At 37.8% G+C, this 19331-nt stretch overlaps 1 long non-coding RNA gene across 1 annotated transcript; it reads right to left on the bottom strand.

Moving 5' to 3' along the window:
* Positions 1–3319: 3319 nt before the first annotated feature.
* LOC139191583 (uncharacterized) lies at positions 3320–5901 on the bottom strand. Its single transcript, XR_011575665.1, has 5 exons — positions 5725–5901; positions 5483–5642; positions 5309–5377; positions 4552–4610; positions 3320–3510 (listed from the first exon to the last, which is right to left on the bottom strand). It is a non-coding gene; the product is annotated as an uncharacterized lncRNA (long non-coding RNA).
* Positions 5902–19331: the final 13430 nt, after the last annotated feature.

The raw sequence follows: 19331 nt of genomic DNA, 5'->3' as shown, positions 1-19331 counted from the left end.
AAAAAAATCTCAAATTAAAAAATTGAAAGCTCCGATCTTTGCCGTGACACTCGAATTCTAAAAAATAACCCATTGCATCAATAAGACAAGAGCTAAGAAAAATAATAGGATATAGAGAGAGATGAGATTGTGGAGAATGTTGGTGGGACAATCATAGTTGTTCCTTGGAGACCTTCATGGAGGACGCCCATGTGCTTGGCTTCCAACGTCAACACAAAGGAGTTGCGTGCCCAGCTCAGTCAATATTCAATAATATTGAAGCTTGGAAAGATATTTATGGGTGTAGGATGATAGACGCATATTTATGCGACTTAGTTAACTAGTTTTCTTGCATTTACATTATTAGTTCTTAGTTATTTTAGTACTTTAAGCCATTTTCGTGTGTTTGTAGGTCCAAAGGGTTAAGGTAGCAAGAAAGTGCATTTTGGAGCAGTTTTGAGCTTGGAATGGATTACTTATGATATGAGCAAGATGGATGGACGAATTTGAAGAAAAAAAGAGGCTAGGAACATGCTAAAACTCTGGTGAAACAAATACAAGTTGCAAGAAGGGATAAATTTCTAGAAGGATTGGCCAAAACTTCACTCAAAACCATGCATACCCCATAAAATTCATCAATGCCGTGGCCTTCCCTTTGTTTTACTTCCACCAGATTTTTTAGTGATGATGCAATGCCTATCTCACTATGACATTTGAGTGGATGATGTAATGCTTAACTCACCATGACATTTGAGTGGATGATGCAATGCTTAACTCACCATGACATGTGAGTGGATGACTCAAAACCTACCCTCACCAACAATTCTCCACCTTGCCATGCCTTACCTACTTCATTCCACCAGATTTTTGCATTAAACATGTCCATCCTCTTCCTATAAATACCATGGCAGCAACCTCATTCAAATCATCCAGAAATTAACCATTCTTCAAGCCTTTCCTTGCCTCTCCTACATATCTAAACCCCTTCCCATCCATTCCTCCAAATAACCAACCCTTCAACATCATTCCAACCTTGTTGTGGCGGCAAGGAGAAGGAGAAAAGTCCTTGGACGCGCTTGCTATCCAACATGGATCGTTGGAACGTTTAGGTGCTTTCTTCCCTTTGTTTTTCAATGGTTAAATTTGTTTATCTTTGTTTTGTAATAATGAGGAACTAAACCCCCCTTGGCTAGGGGGGGATTCAAAACCATGTTTATGCTTGCTATATGATTTGATTACTTCCAATTGCGTTTCTTGAATTGTGAATTCAATTTACTTATCTGTTCGTATAAAAACTAATTTGTGTATGTTGGTTGAGAGTGCACGCTTAATTTTCATGCATGAATTTGACGCTAGAATATAAGGGAGTTTCACCTAATCGTTATGAACTTATATTCACAAGTAGTGAAGGTTGCTAGTCACAATCACGTTAAGTAAATTCTTGGCATAAGTTTCATGCAAATCATAGTAACGAGTGCCTCGTCAATGCTTATGTTTTTCATAGAACTTAATGATTCTTGCTTGTATCTCTATTATGCAATTCATGTAGGGAACTTGTAGGGAATGTTTTGGGTTGTCGTATGCAATCATCCAATCTAATAACTTGTTGAAAAACTGAGAGTTAATTAGTGCAATTCACGGTAATTTGGGGCGTTGAGTATTCATAACTTATCGAAGAGCAATTGGAAATCATTTTGTATGCAAGCAAGACATGTGTGGAGAAGAACCCCTTAGCTAGCCTTCCATTATCCATTCAACCCAAATTTGTTTAAAATCTATTTAAGTTTTTAGTTTATTCGTTTTTACTTTCAACTTCACCAAACTCAAATCCCCCTTTTACTTTCTTGTTTTAAAATCTTTTGTTTACATTTTTAACTTTGTTTCTTTTTGTTTTTGAGTCAGTTTAGAGGTTTTAGCAAGCCCTCCTAATCCCCGGTTTAGAACGATCCCTACTTACATACTTTGCTACAATTGTCAAAAAGAGGGTTTAATTTGTGTGTCAAGTAATTTTTCGCATCATAGGAGGACTGGATGTTTCTCTCTCTGTCCTTTTCTTTCTCTACAAAATGAGAAATGAGAGTTGGAATTTCTAGGTAATCCATTTATATGGAGGGGCAATTAGGTCATTTCATGGTATAGAAAAAAATTCCTATTTCTGTCCTATTGTTGTACATGGCGTGTGCATACTCTGTGCATATTCGATTTGTCCTATTTCAGTCTTAAGATTAAGAAAATGAGTCATTTTTGGCAATTTCCCATTATTAAAGGGGGTTTCATTCTCAAGTCATCTATAAAGCTTTGATTTTCAAATTGACGCAATTTAGCTGAGCAAATTTATGACTTAACTTGGTTGAAAATAGTCAATTTGAAGAATTAGAGCTCCAAAAATGACAATTAGTAAATACCAACCTTAGTATTTGTCCACCTAACCATTTATTGTTAGAAAATCGTCACTTAATGTTGGTTAAGTCATCAGTTAACATTGGTGACCCAACAAATATCTCATTTTTCCTTACTCATTAGTTTAAGGCAACAAATGTCTAATTTTTAAACGTTAGGTAGTTATTTGAAATATTTTCAAAGGTGAGACTAATTTGAAACACACTAAAAAATTGGGTAGTTATCCGTTCTTTGGTCTCTGAGATTTGAAATCAATAGAAGTGGTCCCCTGAGATTATCCACCATCAATCATTTTGGTCCTTTAGTAGACCTGACAATTTCTTGCATGACCTGTTACATACAACACGTAAACGACACGAAAATAAGAGTTTCGGGTCAACACGATAACTCATTAGGTCGTTATCATGGTCACATCATAAGAACCTGTTAATAACGGATCCTTAATAGGTTTACATAGGTGACATGTGTATAACCCGTTTCAACATGTTAGAAAAAATGTATTTTGATGATTTTAATTTTTCAAACTAGTAAAAAAACTTACTATAAAATACAATAGCCATAGTGTATATGTGTATGTTGTCTATTAAATATGTACTATTGTATTATTATTCTATATAAATTTTAAAAAATTAAGTTTTATTTGTTTATATATTTTTAAAGTATACTATAGGCAAAGAGAGTGAGATTAAAAAAATTATAAAACACATTAAAAATAAAAATATCAAGTAATTTAAAAATACCAAACATATTAAAAAAAATTAAAGTGAAAAATATGTAAAGAAATATGCCAACGTTCATGATCGCATCCTTTACGCTTTGAGAATGGGTACATCATCGTTTGAATTTTTAAAACTATAGAAACCCTCATGAAATGCAACTCTCTTTATTTTGCATATCCTTGAACATTTAGTATTTTGTAGTAACTTTTATTTTGGGGTATGTAATTGACACACCCCGTCCCGAAGGAGGGCATGCTGGCCGTCACGTGAGAGTGACGTAACCATTTGCACAGTACAGAAGCTTTAAGATACAATTTAAATTGATACACCCGAAGGTGAGTCCTAATTTTGTCCAATCTGTCAGAACACCGTCGAATTCCTCGTAGTCACCACACCTTTGTGATTCTTGAACCTGGAGGGGCGCAAAATCAAAATTGAGTGGGTCAGTAAAACAATTCTTTTCCAAATCCAAACATTTCTCAAAACGTTGTAACCCCTCTCCGTAAAACCTGTATACTTTCCCAGAAATGTAAAATATAAATATACATATATATTCTCAAAACTTCATTTTTACTATCTCAACATTATCTCTTTATCAATCATGCCATGCCATGTCATCTCAACATTTCTCATATTAATTATGCCATGCCACATCATCTCAACAGTAATAAGGTATGAATGCATCAACATAATCATATCAGGTGCAAGAAAGTAATCAACCGTAGGCCCTCTAATAGCCCTGTACGGTTGAACCTAGAGCTCAAAATCTATCATTATCACTCTACCGGAGTCACCTCTGTGACCCGTCCGGCCTTCTGCACGCAAGTTACGCTCTAGTGCTTCTCATAAATCATCTGTGCACATAATCTAAGGTCACCCACCAGTCGGAATCTCACTAACACTCTCGCGACTGGTCTGTCGTACCCACTCCGCGTGGACTGTACGACTAGCATCTACTTGGATCCAAGGCGAGCGTGCGATGCGGTGAATACTATAAGCACTAAACCATGGTGCAGGATTTGAGCTCAATATATATCATCATCATCATAACAGTAATTAAATACTCATCTGTGCGTCCACCGCACCATTTCATACATATGCATCATAAATCAATTCTTACCTGTGCGTCCACCGCACCAATTCATACATATGCATCATAAATCAATTCTTACCTGTGCGTCCACCGCACCAATTCATACATATGCATCATAAATCAATTCTTACATGTGCGTCCACCGCACCAATTCATACATATGCATCATATATTAATTCATGCATGGCATTTCAACTCACATTTCTATATACTTTTCATATCAATTCTATGCATGGTATTTCACTTCCCGTTTTTCCACATAACTCATATGCATTTCATTTTAAACATATTTTCATTTCAATTCAATTTCTGGGAAACGTCAAGTATATATATATACGGAAAACAAAACTGCCCACTCACCTGGAGTTCGTCCAACAACTCCCTAGCACCACACATCAAGGCGTCATGACGATCGCCGCCTAGAATAGTAATCAAATCCAGGCTCAGAATTCATATCGATAGAATACATAACTTATATAAAATACGTCACTACGTTGATCGATCCGGAAGATCTGCCACTCAGATTTTAAATCCATAACTTCCAGAGGTCCACATTATACCTCTAGGACAACATCCTAAAATTTCATTACCATCCAACGGTCGGATCTCCGTCAATTTCCAAAACTAAGTGACGGTTAACATTTTATATTATGGACTTACAATTCCAATTCCGGAAGATCCGTAACTCGGATTCCCAATCCGTAAGTTCCAATAATCCTCAAATATTACGTATTACAACGTATCAAATTTTGGTGACGATCCAACGGTCGGATCATCAATTCACATTTTCACCTAAATGTGAAAACTATAAAACGTTATTTGAACACCTAACCAACAATCCTCAATAACTTTCTCATACGGTGTTCAATTTAGGTATATGAATATACCACAGTGATCTACTCGACGTCACGGACGTCGACATATTTTTAAAATAATTTTATTTTTATTTTTTATTTTTACTGTAGCACCTTCTTCTTCCTTGGGTCGCCGGACTGGTTTTTCCGGCGGCCGTTTTCCGGGCAGTTTTTCAAATTGCCATAACTTTGTCATTTCTCAACGAAATCAAGTGATTCAAAAACGAAAGTTGTAGCCCTTGAAGAGACAAAGAGAATTGTACCTTGCACAACACCTAGTTCGCCGTGGTTTTGCCGGAAACTGCCTCGAAAGCCTCGGAGGTCGCCGGAAACTGGGTATTTTTCAAATGAGTATAACTTCTTCAATACTCAACGAAATTGAGTGAAACAAAAAGGAAAGTTGTATTACTTGACGAGACAAAGAGATTGATACCTACCTCGACTCCTAACTCTCCGGGGATTCGCCGGAAAACGCCTCGAAAGCTCCGGCCAAACTTTGAACTTGTCGATCTCCGTGTTCTTACGTCCAAAAACTTCCAACGAAGCACTCCGAGCTTCCTTGGGACCTTACTAAACTCGCTGTGATCTTGTTTTAGCCTAAAACGTAACCAATTCAAAGCTCATGAACAGTGTCATCTCACGGCAACTTTAGAACTAGGGTTTTCGAAGTGAAACTCACCTGAAATTGGTATCCCCGTGCTCGTGAAGTCCCCAGGATCACGATGGTGGTCTTAAATGGAACGTTGGTACAAGATTGTGGTGGTTCTTGGTGGTTGCCGTGAGTTCGAGAGTAAGAGAGAGAATGAGAGAGTTTTCAGAAAAGAATAAGAGAGAGAGAGAGTCTGGAATGAAAGAAGAAGAGAGAAGAAAGGTTACGGGTTTTAGGGAGGGAATTCAGGGTAGGAGGCCCTACCTAAGTCCAAGCACAAATTAACACATACAAATATAAATCTAACCCTAGTTTAGGATCTTAAAGTAAAACAAATGTCATACATTTACACACCTTAATCCCGTTTAAGGTCACATTGGTCATCTCACGTCCTCGGAATTAATAATTCCGGGACGGGCTGTGACATAATACTTGAAAGACAAATGTTTTTTTATTATTTTATTATTTTTTATGTTTTGAAGTAATATTTATGTGACAATTCGATATGCATATACTAATTTAGTATTATGATTTCCATTTTTTAGGTCAAATTATGTTTTTCATTTTCATTATTTACTGATTTAAAATATATCTCTTTAACGGGTAACGGGTCGAATCATATTACCTGATAATATTAACGGATCGATTTCAAGTCGGGTCATATTACCCGTTTACATTAATGGGTGTTACACGATACGACTTGTTAAGATATTGGGTATATCATGAAAACGATACAAACACAGAAAACACGACACAAATGTCAGGTCTATCATTTGGTGAAAAATTATGTTAATTAAGGATCAAAATGATAAAATTACCCTCAATTTAATAAACAATAGGCCAAAATGATTTGACAAAAATTGAGGGCATTTTTGTCATTTTATCCTTATTTTATGAAGATTTTTAATGGAATGACCAAAATGATTAATTATGGACAAATTGATGGACCAATTCTATTGATTTCAAATCTCATGGACCAAAGTGAGGAGTTATGTAAATCTCAATGACTATTTTGACTAAAAAGCCATCTTTTTTTCCTAAAAAAAAAAAAGTCTAGTTTAGATAATATATATATATATATATATATATTCGTGAAAGAAAGAGCCCTTGTTGTCCACGTGAAAATATAAGTTTAAAGGAAAAAAATAAGTTGCTGACTATCACTCTCTCTCTCCAGTCTCCAAAAAAAACAGTATTTAGCATTACTTAAAAAATAAGTTGCAGAATCTCAACAAAACCTCAACAAAACCTCTCAAACAACCAACCGCAAAACGATAGTCGCCGATGATAGCATCAACGTTGGAGGCTAGGGTTTTGGGGTGACTGTGAACCCATAACAAGGTCGCGTGGAACAAGTCTTCATGTGCTTTCCATCTATATGCAGTCTGCTAGGTTGTAGATGAGCTTAAGGGAGGGATAGTGGGACTAGGCTACGGAGGGAAATTTGCTTTAGATATGTATGGGATGCCTGATCCCCTAGTTCTACCTTGAAATACAAATCAAGGCAAGGGTTGTCCTACTTGCTAACAAGATGATAATCAGTTGTAGTAGAATACGCATCCAATGATAATAATCTTTAGACCCGGCAGTTTCTTACACGACACGAAAATAATGGGTTTCGGATCAACATGATAACTAATCGGGTCATTATAACGGGTTCTTAACGGGTATACACGCGGGTAACACGTGGGTAACCCGTTTTACCCGTTAAGAAAAATAAATTATAATTTTAAAGTTTAATTACTAAAAAATTTATTATAAAATACAATAGCCATATTGTATATATTGGTATATTCTATATTAAATATATATTTTTGTATTATTATTCTATATAAGTTTAAAAAAATTAAGTTTTATTTATTTTTTTTTTTTTATTATGAGAGTTTCTTATTATCATTAATAAGATAAATTTTACTTAAAATGTTGTTGTCCAAAATTAAAATCAACTAGTATAGTATTAGTATAGGCAATAAGACATCCCTACAAGTATGAAAAATGTGAAAGAATATATAAACACTCGTGATTCATCATTCCTCCACGAGTAGACAATGGTTACACTTACATTATTGTTTAGATTTTTAAAACCCTCCAAACCGTCATGAATAGTGTTTTTTATTTGAGTGTAAAAGTAATAAAATTAATAATAATTATTGTAGAAGTGTAAGAAATGTAAAAAAAAAATATACAATTACTCGTAGTGATAAGCTTTACAACTTTCGTGAAGGGGTCAACTTCGAAATCCGACACTATAATCCATAAACCTTAAATTTGTATTTGACCGTCGATCGTCGTTTAAGCTTTATTCTTTATATTGAATTTCATTTTTAAAATTTTCTTTTTTGAAAACATGATCTTCTGGGGGATGTAGGAAGATGAACGGTTCAGATTTTTGATGTCATGTCTCAATTTTTACGGTAAATTGAAATATGAGTCGATGTTATATAGTTTGTAGAGACTTTAGTTATAAACACCAAACAATATTTTCACTAACGGTAAAACTTTGAACATAATATCAACGATCCAAACCGTTCATATTCTTGTATCCTCTAATAGATAATGTTTTCAAAAAACAAAATTTGAAAAAACAAAATTTGGTGAGAAAAACGAGCATAAATGTAAACAACAATCGACAGTTAAATTTTGATCTATGGTTTATATGATTATAGTGGAACATTTCAAAGTTAAGCCCTTCACGAAAGTTGTAAAACTTGTCATTACAAGCGTTTATATATATTTTTCACACTTTTACATTAATTAAAAAATTATTAAAGGCTTTACTTAAACAGTAGCCATAAGATAAATGAGAAGAGAGTGCTAATGTAGAAAGCCTCACTGAAAATATCATCAATATAACTCTTGAAGACAATATATCAAGTCAAAGTTCCAATATCATTTCCCATGGTGATTGATGAAAATTGAAGAGTTTGATTGTAAGAAAATGTGCAAGGTTCCAAACGTTGAAACATAACTCCCTTAATTTTGTAAATCTTTTGAACATTTGATATTTTGTAATGTTCTAATGTATTTTTTTATTTTTTATTATGCTCTTATTTTGGGTATGTAAATATGTAATACTTGAAAGACAAATGCGTTTTTATGTTTTGAATGTGATAATATGGTATGTATATACTTATTTGGTATTATGTTTTTCATTTGATTATTTATTGGTTTAAAATATATTTTCCATAACAGGTAACGGATTGGGTCATATTACTTGTTAATATTATCGGGTCGGTTTTGAGTCGGATCATTTTACCTGTTTATTTTAACGGGTGTTACATGACATGACCCGTTAAGATATCGGGTATGACACGAAAACGACACGAACACGGAAAACACGACACGAATGTCAGGTCTAATAATCTTTGTGTAGGGTTTTTGAGATATGGAAAATTAGAAACAATAATTCTTGAAAAGTTTTTGTCTACTGTAAATTTCTACGCAACAAAGGTTCTCTCAATTTTCATAACAGCTTTCATCATCTCTCACATAACGTATGGCAAAGATTAGATGTAAGAACTAGATCTAGAAGGCTTGGAGTTGGAAAAAGGAAAATGGGGATTGGGAAGAACACATTACTTTGGAGTTTTTGACGATTCAAGTTTATTTTCAAGGTGTTTTCTATCCATGTTTTTAATAATATTTTTGTTTATTATGATTGTTCGTAACTAATTCTCTTTTGCTAGGGCAAAGCCCCGAGCCTTAACAAGAATATGTAGTTTCTTTTCAATTTGCTTATGATATTATGCATGCAAGTTTGAATTATTAATCACCGATTGAAACTATCTAATTGTCTTAATGCTTAGCTACCATTAGGATGTTTAAAAAAAATAATTTGATGCAATTTTGATCTGAGGTCGGTCCTTGAAATTGACGAAAGCTTCTTGTGGTTAATATGTGTAAGTTCACTTAGGATGAATACCACATCTTAAGGGTTGTATGGTTTTTCAAAGGGTTTCAAAAAATTAATGAGTCATGCATGTTTAGATTTGATCTAAATACCATAGACGAATTGCATGTTTGATATACGCTCTATGTTGGGGGTCCAAGTAGGCATATATTAGGAAAACCTAACCTTCAAATATGCATGTGTAATTCATAAATAATGGGAAGAACTACATATGATTGTTAAGGTGACCGCAGAACCCTAGGCTTTTACAATTTAATTTTTAAAAACCATTTTCTTTTAGTTTATTTTATTTTGTGACTTTATTTAATTATTTTCTATTAAATTCGTTTTTATTATTTGAAATCACAAAATCACATTTTTCCAAAACTTTGTTTTAAGTAATTAATTAAGATTTGATTTGACATAAATTATTCATTCAATCCATGTAGAGAACGACCTTGCTAGAGCTGATATACTATGATTACCTTGTACTCTTGCAAGTATTTAAAGTGTTTTTATCCCTACTTTTGCAGGTGGTAAAAATCATATCAGTCACAACACATGGCGCTCAGACGATTAGAGTCAGGATGAGAGGATAGTCTGGAGAACCAGGTTATTTTGACCCACTATATAGTCTGGATTGGAGTAGGCTGCTCTGATGAGCTACCTAGTTTGGATTGAAGCAAGTTACTCTGATGGCGTGACAAGTAGGATGCCATATGTGTTGCGAGTCATATATTAGTTAAAGTGTAAATAGTAGTCTGTTGTCCCACATTGACAAAATGCATATGTAATACCAATTGTAACTCCTATATATACTCCACTTTGGAGATTAATGCATATAGAAGAAATTCTCAAATATTGTCATATATTTTTGTATTACCATGTTTAATTTAACTTGGCATCAAAGTAGTTCGCTCTTGGTGACGTGTGTGCTTTAATTTTGTGCCCACTTTTGTCGTGATTTCCTTCGTTAAAAAAAAAAGAAAAGAAAAGAAGTGAACAGTGACGTGCTACAGTGTCACGAATTGTGCCGTGCTACAGTGTCGTGAATAATGATCAGCTACAGTGTTCTAGTAAATTGTCTTAATTCCGCTATGTATCTTTTGTGCCCTTATTGTTCGTGGCTTAGCTAAATGACTCAATATAATCACAGTGTTGTTATTCATCTCAAACTTACTAGTTGCTAAAGGTTATACTTAAACCTATAGGGTTGACTATCATGAGACTTTTGCTCTTGTTGCCAAACTAAATACTGTGCGTGTTCTTTTGTCCTTAGCAGTAAACCAGGATTGGCCTCTATTGTAGTTTGATGTTAAGAATCTTTACTTCATGGTGATCTCGAGGAGGAAGTTTATATGGATCTTCCACTTGGTATCGGAATAGCTCTTGAAAAAAGTGTTGTGTGTAGATTGCGAAAGGCTTTGTATGGTTTGAAACAATCTTCTAGAGTGTGGTTTGGGAGGTTTACAAGTTCAATGAAAAAGTTTGAGTATTTTCAGAGTCATTCAGATCATACTTTGTTTCTAAAACGACAAAATGGTAAGCTAACTGCATTGATTATTTATGTTGATGACATGATAGTGATTAGTGATGATCAGAAAGAGATACAACGCCTTCAAAAGTACCTAGCTACTAAGTTTGAGATGAAAAAATTGAGTGAATTGAAGTATTTTCTTGGAATCGAGGTTGCACGATCCAAGCATGGTATTTTTCTGTCTCAATGAAAGTATGTTCTTGATTTATTAGCTGAAATAGGTATGTTAGATTGCAAACCTGCTAATACTCTGATTGAACAGAATCATTGTGTTAGATTGCAAACCTACTAATACTCCGATTGAGCAGAATCATCGTTTGGCTTATTTCCATATCAAGTTCCTACGCAAAAGGAACAATATCAGAGGCTTGTGGGGAGATTAATTTATTTGTTTCACACTTGCTCTGACATTGCTTATACGGTTAATATGGTAAGTCAGTTTATGCACTTGCCTAATGAAGCTCATATGGATGCAGTAATCCATATTTTGATGTACTTGAAGATGGCTCTTGGCAAAGACTTGGTTTTCTCCAAGAATGGTCATTTGAATGTCGAAGGGTACACAGATGCAAATTGGGCATGTTCTATCACTACCTGGCAATCTACGTCTAGATACTTTAATTTTATGGGTGGTAATCTAGTTACTTGGAGAAGCAAGAAACAAAAAGTGGTGGCTAGGTCAAGTGTTGAAGCTGAGTTTCGTGGTTCCTTATTCTTCAAAGTGTTTGCATTTTTTTTGTTGGTGATGTGACTATACTTGACGTTTTGAAGTTTCAAGTTGCTTAAGTACCCTTTGTTGAGGAGGGATAAAGTCATGACGTAGTTCAAACGAGTGATGGATTTTTTTTATGGTGCTTTTGATAATGATTTTGTTTTTGTTTTTGTTTTTGTTTTGTCGTACACAGTTTATGCTCTTGCAGGCTAGGAACGTTGAATGTTGCCTTTTAAGCTCGTGCGAACAAAGAGCATTGAGCGTAGCCTTTTAAGCTCGTGCAAACAAAGAGCATTGCGTGTCGTCTTTTAAGCTCGTACGAACAAAGAGCTTTGTGTTGTGTGTAGTTTAGGCTCATGCAGGCGAGAAGCATTGAGTGTCGTTTTTTAAACTCGTGCGAACAAGAAGTGTTGAGTGTCGCATTTTAAACTCGTGCAAACAAGGAGTGTCGAGTGTCGCCTTTTAAGCTCGTGCGAACAATGAGCATTGTGTCCTGTGCAGTTTAGGCTCATGCAGGCGAGGAGCATTACATCGTGTGCAGTTTAGGCTCATGCAGGCAAGGAGCTTTGTGCCGTGTGCAATTTAGGCTCGCCTACAAGTAATGAGCTTTATGCCGTGTGCAGTTTAGGCTCATGCAGGCGAGAAGCTTTGTTTGTTTGCTTTAGGGGTAGTAGTGCTTTAGGAATCTACCATTGATGAGATCGATCTTTAAGCCATATTCGCCATGATTAGGTAGGCGCCGTTGGTGTAGACCTTTTGTATTATGTAAGGTCCATCCCACTTTGATGTGAACTTGCTTTTTGTTTTGTGAGTTATGATGATCGGCCTTCATAATGCCAAGACAAGATCTCCAGTTTGGAAAGACCTTGGGCAGACTTTCTTGTTGAATGCCCTGGATAATCGTGCTTGGTAGTATTCTAAATTTTGTTGAGCTTCGAGCCTCCTTTCGTCAAGTGCTTCTAGCTCCTGAAATCGTAACTTTGCATTTTCCTCTTCAATTAAGCCTTCTTGTACATCCATCCTTAGTGAGGGGATTTGACTTTCGAGCGGTAGAACAACTTCCATGCCATATATGAAAGAATAAGACGTAGCTTGGGTAGGAATTTTATGTGTCGTCCTATATACCCAAAGTGCTTCGCTTATTCTTTCGTGTCAGTCTCTCTTTGTTTGGCTAAATACTTTCTTTAGGAGGTTGCATAATGTTTTGTTAAATGCTTCTGCAAGACTATTGGCCAGATCTTGATACATGGAAGACTGTACTGCTTGATTGCAGAGCTCATCCATGAGTCAGTTGGAGAACTGTTTTCTGTTGTCGGTGATGAAGTAGCGAGGCACACCATATCGGTGGATGATATGTTATTTGATGATACGGACAATAGTTTCCTTCTGGACTTCCCTCAGTGGTACGACTTCAGCCCACTTGGAGAAGTAGTCAGTTGTAGCTAAGATGTAGACTTCTCCTGTAGATGATTTCGGTGTGATTGGTCACATAACGTCAAATCCTTATGCATCAAACGACCATGAAGCAACCGTAGGGTGTAATGGCTCAGGCGGTTGATGTATGAAGTTGGTGTGGAATTGGAAGACTTGGCATTTTTTGGAGTATTCCAGGCAATCCTTCACCATGCTTGGCCAGTAGTAACCCATTCTCTTGAGTTGAAAGTGTAGCTTTGGTCCAGACTGATGCGCTCCACATACACCTGAGTGTGCTTCTTCCATGGCTTGATTGGCTTCTTCCTCACTTAGGCATCTTAGAAGTATTCCTTCAAAAAGCATCGGTAGAGTGTTCCTTTGTAGTAGAGGAAGCGAGGTGCTCGTCGACGTATTTCATAGCAGTGTCTATGATCGTCCGAAAGTTTTCCATGCTTCAAGTAGTTGATCAGCAGCTGTCTCCAATTTTCAGTGTCGATTAAAAGTACTGAGATGACGTTTGTGTCATCTAGTAGCATTTCAATGGCGAGTGAGATTGCCCATCTTTTGCAAACTGGCACGTCTACAGCTTCATCTTATCCTAGCGCCATACTTGAGGCTAAGTTAGTGAAAGCATCCGCCATTTGATTTTTTTTCTTAGCATAGGTTCTAGCATCATGTCCTTGAAGTTTTGTAGTAGTTAAGTTGCTAACTGGAAGTATCGGACGAGATCATCTTTCTTCACTTCATATTTAGTCAAGAGTTGATTGATTATGAGCTTGGAGTCGCCATACACTTCTAGCGTTGATTATGAGCTTGGTACTTAGCACGTTGTTGGAGCATAGTTCGTTTAGTCGGAAGGAATAGGATAATACTTGTCTTTGTGGTGACATGAACACTACTCCTGCCCCCACTCCGTCTGCTCGTGCGAATCCGTCGAAGAACATCGTCCATGTTTGAAAGATGTCGATGTAGAACACTTCTTCGTCAGGCAAGTCATTTGAGATTTTCCAATCAGCGGGGATTGGATGATCAGCAAGGAAGTCTACTAGCGTTTGTCCATTGATGGCTTTAGCTGGGACATAGATGATCTAATACGGATTGAGAAACAACACCCATTTAGTTAGTCACCTAAAGGGTTGACAACGTCTAGAAAGGTTAGAGATGAAGTGTCTGATGAAGGCTAGCAACCCTTGTAGACTTTTTAGCTCATGTAAGTTTCTTGGCTCAGGCATGTTTTGAATGGCCTTGATCTTTGACTGGTCTATTTCAATGCCACGGTGCTTGATAATGAAGCTGAGAACTTCCCAGAAGTGACGCCAAATGCACACTTCAATGGGTTCACCTTGAGGTTGTAGTGCCGTAGTTTCTCGAACATCATTCGTAAATCCTTCAAGTGATTGAATCTCTTATTGGTCTTGATAACTACGTCATCTACGTAACATTCTACATTTTTGTGTAGCATGTCATTGATGATTTTTTGCACTATGCGTTGATATGTAGCCTTAGCGTTCTTTAAGCCAAAGGGCATTACCTTGTAGCAGTAGATACATTTTAGAGTGTGGAAGGCTGTTGGTTCCTCATCTTCAGGAGCTATGCTAATTTGGTTGTATCCAAAGAAGCCATCCATGAATGACAGTTCCTTGTGGCTATTGGTTGTGTCCACCATGATTTTGATGATTGGTAAGGGAAAGTCGCCATTCAGGCAAACATCATTAAGGTTGCGAAAGTCTATGCAAACATGTATTTGTCCAGATTTCTTAAGGACAATGACGATGTTGGAGATCAATTTATGGGACGAGCTCGGATTGATAGCATCTTTGAGTTTGCTTGATTGGTCATGTTCCGGGCTTGACTGCAAGATGATGCACGACGATGGTAGGTTAAGGTCGGGCATTTCTTTGTAGGTCCAAACAAAGACGTCTTTGTACTCCAAGAACAGTTGATAGTACTTTTCAATCTCGTCTACACTTAGTGGTGCATTTACAAAGATAGGCTTCGATTCCTTGTTTGTGCCTAAGTTGAGTTCTTTGAGATCATCAATCGTGGCTTGCCCCCCATCCTCGAGCTGTGGTAGAGCAGCAGTCACGTCCTCCTTGGGGATTTCGTCTTCTTTGTCTTCTTGGATTATAATATGGAAAACGTCTTGAACCTCCTCTTCAGTGTTGTTTCCTTGGGCTTGTTAGCGTGAAGATTGGCCAGTGTAAACGATGGTGCGCTACTTTACCTTCAGTTCCCTTTTGTGTTGACTTCCAAGGTTGCTTGCCACATCATCTTTAAAGGAATGGAGCTTCAAACGTCATCTTTTTTTTTGCTAGACCATTAAGCTTTTCTTCCTTGGGCGTTGTCTTCCTCTTTCTAGAAGGCTTCTTGGTTTCTTCAAGTCTTTCCAAGGTCGATCGTCGTAGAAGAGGGCTAGCTGTGTTGCTTTGTTTCTTGGGTTTTGACAACCTTTCGAAAACAGAGCTTTGGGGTGTTGACGTGTTAAGCTTTTTGCAGATGGAGGTTCGATTTTGACCACCAATGCGATCAAGTGCCGAAATTCTGGGTTTTGAACGGTTCAGCCTATCGAATATTAATGTTCGAGGGGCGGGTTTAGGCTCATTTTCACTTTATTCAACACTCACGTTAATGTGTTAAGTGCTAACATTTTTCACTTTTCTTGAAATCTTCACGGGCGTATTTTATGTGAAGCCAAGTCCAGCTTTGTTGTTGTCAACTTCGTAACCATGCCCCTTTCAACCTCTTTTGAGTCTCGGTGAGGTCACATTCTTTGTTGTTTATGGTGTTTGAAACCTTATTTCTAAGATTTGAAGGGAAGGAAAAATCGTACCCAGCCTTTGACATGAGTTTGTAGGCGTTTGGGTCGAATCCTTCTTCGGTCATTTTGGTTGGAACAGAGCTTGGTTCCACCCCCTTTGGCAAGGGTTTTACCAAACGTTGTGATGGTTTTGAAACTTTAGCATTGCCTAGTTATGTTAGTGGTAAAACTGCATTTGTCTTGAGTAGCTTTACATTGTCCTTATGCAACTGTGTGTCAGTTTTGCTTGTTCCATTTTCGAACGGGGATTGCCTATTCTTTCTTCTCAACATCAGGATGTATTGGAAAACCAGTGTGTTTGGTCCTTTTGAGGGCGTCACATTCCCTTTGGTTGTTGTGGGTTTGCCAAGCTCATCATCGTCTTTGTTTGAAGATGGCCCGTCTTCCCATTCTTGCTTCTTGGGCATGGCTTGCCACTCATGTTTCTTAGGTGCGGCTTTGCCTATGGATTTGATTTCTTTTGGAAATGCTTCGGGCACTAAGTCTTCATCCATGTAGAACTTGGCAAACACGAAGTGTGATTCGGCTTCGGTGAATGGCTTGGTGTAGCCTTGTATTACTTTTACTCATTCTTGGTAGAATTTTAAGCATTAATGAAGAGTGGACGGTAGTACTTCATTCTCGTGGATCCAAGACCTTCCTAAGAGCAAGCTGTAGGAAGTTCTTGCATCAATCACATGGAATAGCGTGCTTGATTGGAGTTCGCCAATGGTCATCTCTACTCGGATCATGCCCATTGCTCTTTGTCCTCCTTGATCAAAACCTTGAAATAGAAGGAAACTTCAGGATAGTTTATCCACCTTGATGCCGATTGTAGTCATTGCTGACTTTGGCATGATGTTTATGGCTGATCCATCATCCATAAGCATGTGATTAACTTTGTGCTCCACCACGTACCCAGAGACGAAGAAAAGACATTTGTAAGGCTTTAATCCCAGCAACAAGTCTTCGTTAGTGAAGTTGATTGCGTCATAGGTGGCACAACACGTGATATACTCATGTGGATGAAGTTTTAAGCCTTCGTCCTTGTTTTCTTAGGACTCACCAAGACTGTTACTAGTTCTTTTTGCATCTCCTTGGGCAATAGTCTTGTTTCCTCGATCCTAAAGTATGTTGGCAGACCTTTTGGGTGTGAGGGTCTTCTCTTCCTCGATGGCAATAGCTTTGCCTTTTGAAGGCTCTTTTGTCTCTACTTCAACCATGTGACAAGTAACGGTAGTGCACTGGTGAAAGAAGTCATTTGGGAAGTACTTGTGCAAGGAGACGGGAATGCATGGCTCTTGCTCCATAGGTTCCCCAACGTACGTTGGGTTAACAGCTCTTACATTTCTTTTGGGCTTCCTACTGTTGCGGTGGCAGTGCTTTCTCCCTTATTCCACCTTTAGCCTTGTGGCTTGTGGTCTTGGCTTCTTTGTCCTTTGGTAGGTCATTAATGTCCATCATTCTTCATCATCGGTAGGCCCATTTTGGTCGCTTGCCCCCAGTGATGGTTGTACGGAAGGTGCCTGTGGCTTGAACATGGACGGGAGTGGTCATGCATCACTTGGAGAGGCACAAGATCGAAGTATCCAAACAGAATCGTGGTAGTGTGTGTTGCGACCGTGTTTTCCAGGTCGAGTTCAATTTACCCTTATTGTGCTAGCTTTATGATGAGCTCCTTGAGGACGAAGCACTTGCTAACAGGATGACTCAAGATATAATGATATTTGTAGTACCTAGGATTGTTAACGCAGTTCATTTCTTCGGGATGCTTGCATTCAGGTAACTCAATTACCTTTTTTTCTAGCAAGTCTCCTAGCATTACAGCCACGTTAGAGTCAGGAAAAGGGTACGTCTTCTGCTCTAGTTCTCTCAAGATGTTTTTGTATCTATCTTGGGTGCGAGAAGGCTCACCTTTCATCTAATTTATTTTACTTTTGGAGAAGATCTTGATAGGTGCGATGGAGGTCTTGATGAGGGTAGTATGGATCGCAAAAGCTTCATTGGCAAGCTTTTTCCTAGTCTTGTCTACCTTTAGAGTGAACACCTTATCCTTTTTGAAGTCGGTGATCGGCTTTTTCTTCCTATGATCAACAATACTCAACTTCATGTCATGGGATCGAGTTGCCAATTCTTCAAAGGTTCTTGGTTTTATGCCTTAGAGGATGTAATGTAGCCCCCAATGCATGCCTTGAACGCACATCTCATTGGAGGAGGTTTTAGAAAGTCGATCTTTGCAATCCAGACTTAATGAACGCCATCTATTGATGTAGTCGACGACATGTTTATCCTTCCACTGCTTCGTACTTGTCAGCTCCAACATGCTTACTGTGCGGCGCGTGCTGTAGAAGTGGTTGAGGAATTCCTTTTCAAGGTTGGTGTACCAGTCAAAGACATTACCTCTTAGCGAGCGCACAAACTGCTTGACGAGGTAGTTTCCATCCGTCCCAGCATTGTTGCAGGTTTCAATGAAATGGGCAATATGTTGTTTAGGATTGCCTTTTCCATCGAATTGCATGAATTTGGGTGGCTAATAACCCTTTGGCATCATCAAGGTTTCAATCTTTTTAGAGTATGCCTTTAAGTATAGCACAGAATCATGCAAACTTCCTTCATATTGCGCCTTGATCGTGCTTGTGATAATCTCTTGTAGCTTTTAGATAGAGAGAGATCACATGAGTGTCGCAGCTCAATCCACTTCTAACTTCTTCTCAACTTTGTCCATCAGAGGCTCTTCATTTTCGTCAATTTCCTCCTTTGGTGGATCAACCTTCGAGTCAGCTTTCTCGTCGTGTTGCGCCTCCAGACGGTTGACAAATGTAGCAATCTACAAGTCTTTTTCCTCCACGGTCCTTGTCAGCCTTGCGATTGCTTCATTCATTTGTGCCAGCTACTATTCGATTGAAATCGCACCAGTAATCATGACTTGCATGGCTACGGGATACGAGTTGCTGCTTGAGTTAGCATCGGAAGTCAATGACTCGGAGTACCTTATCGAGCTTTTTTTCCTTGGTGCCTTTAGCGAGGCCAGGGTGATCACAAGCTTGTGCCTCGGGTGCTCTTGCTCCTCCGACATAGTTGATGTAGGGGTGGAAGGCATGGTAGAGAGAGCTCTTGCCTTGCTTCGGGTTGTGACGCCCAAAGTGCCACACTTGCAGCTTTGAATGTAGAAATTGTCGACCCTTTTGTGTGTCTTGGGACATTGTATTTATAGACTTCTCAAAGCCATGCCTTTGGATGGATTTGTCCTTGATTTGTGTATTGATTTGTCCATGGGAGGCATGTTTTA

Source organism: Malus domestica, chromosome 14 (assembly GCF_042453785.1).
Source record: "Malus domestica chromosome 14, GDT2T_hap1".
Lineage (NCBI taxonomy): Eukaryota > Viridiplantae > Streptophyta > Magnoliopsida > Rosales > Rosaceae > Malus > Malus domestica.
Note: the sequence above shows the minus strand (reverse complement) of the source record. Positions and strands in the feature narration are given on the sequence as shown.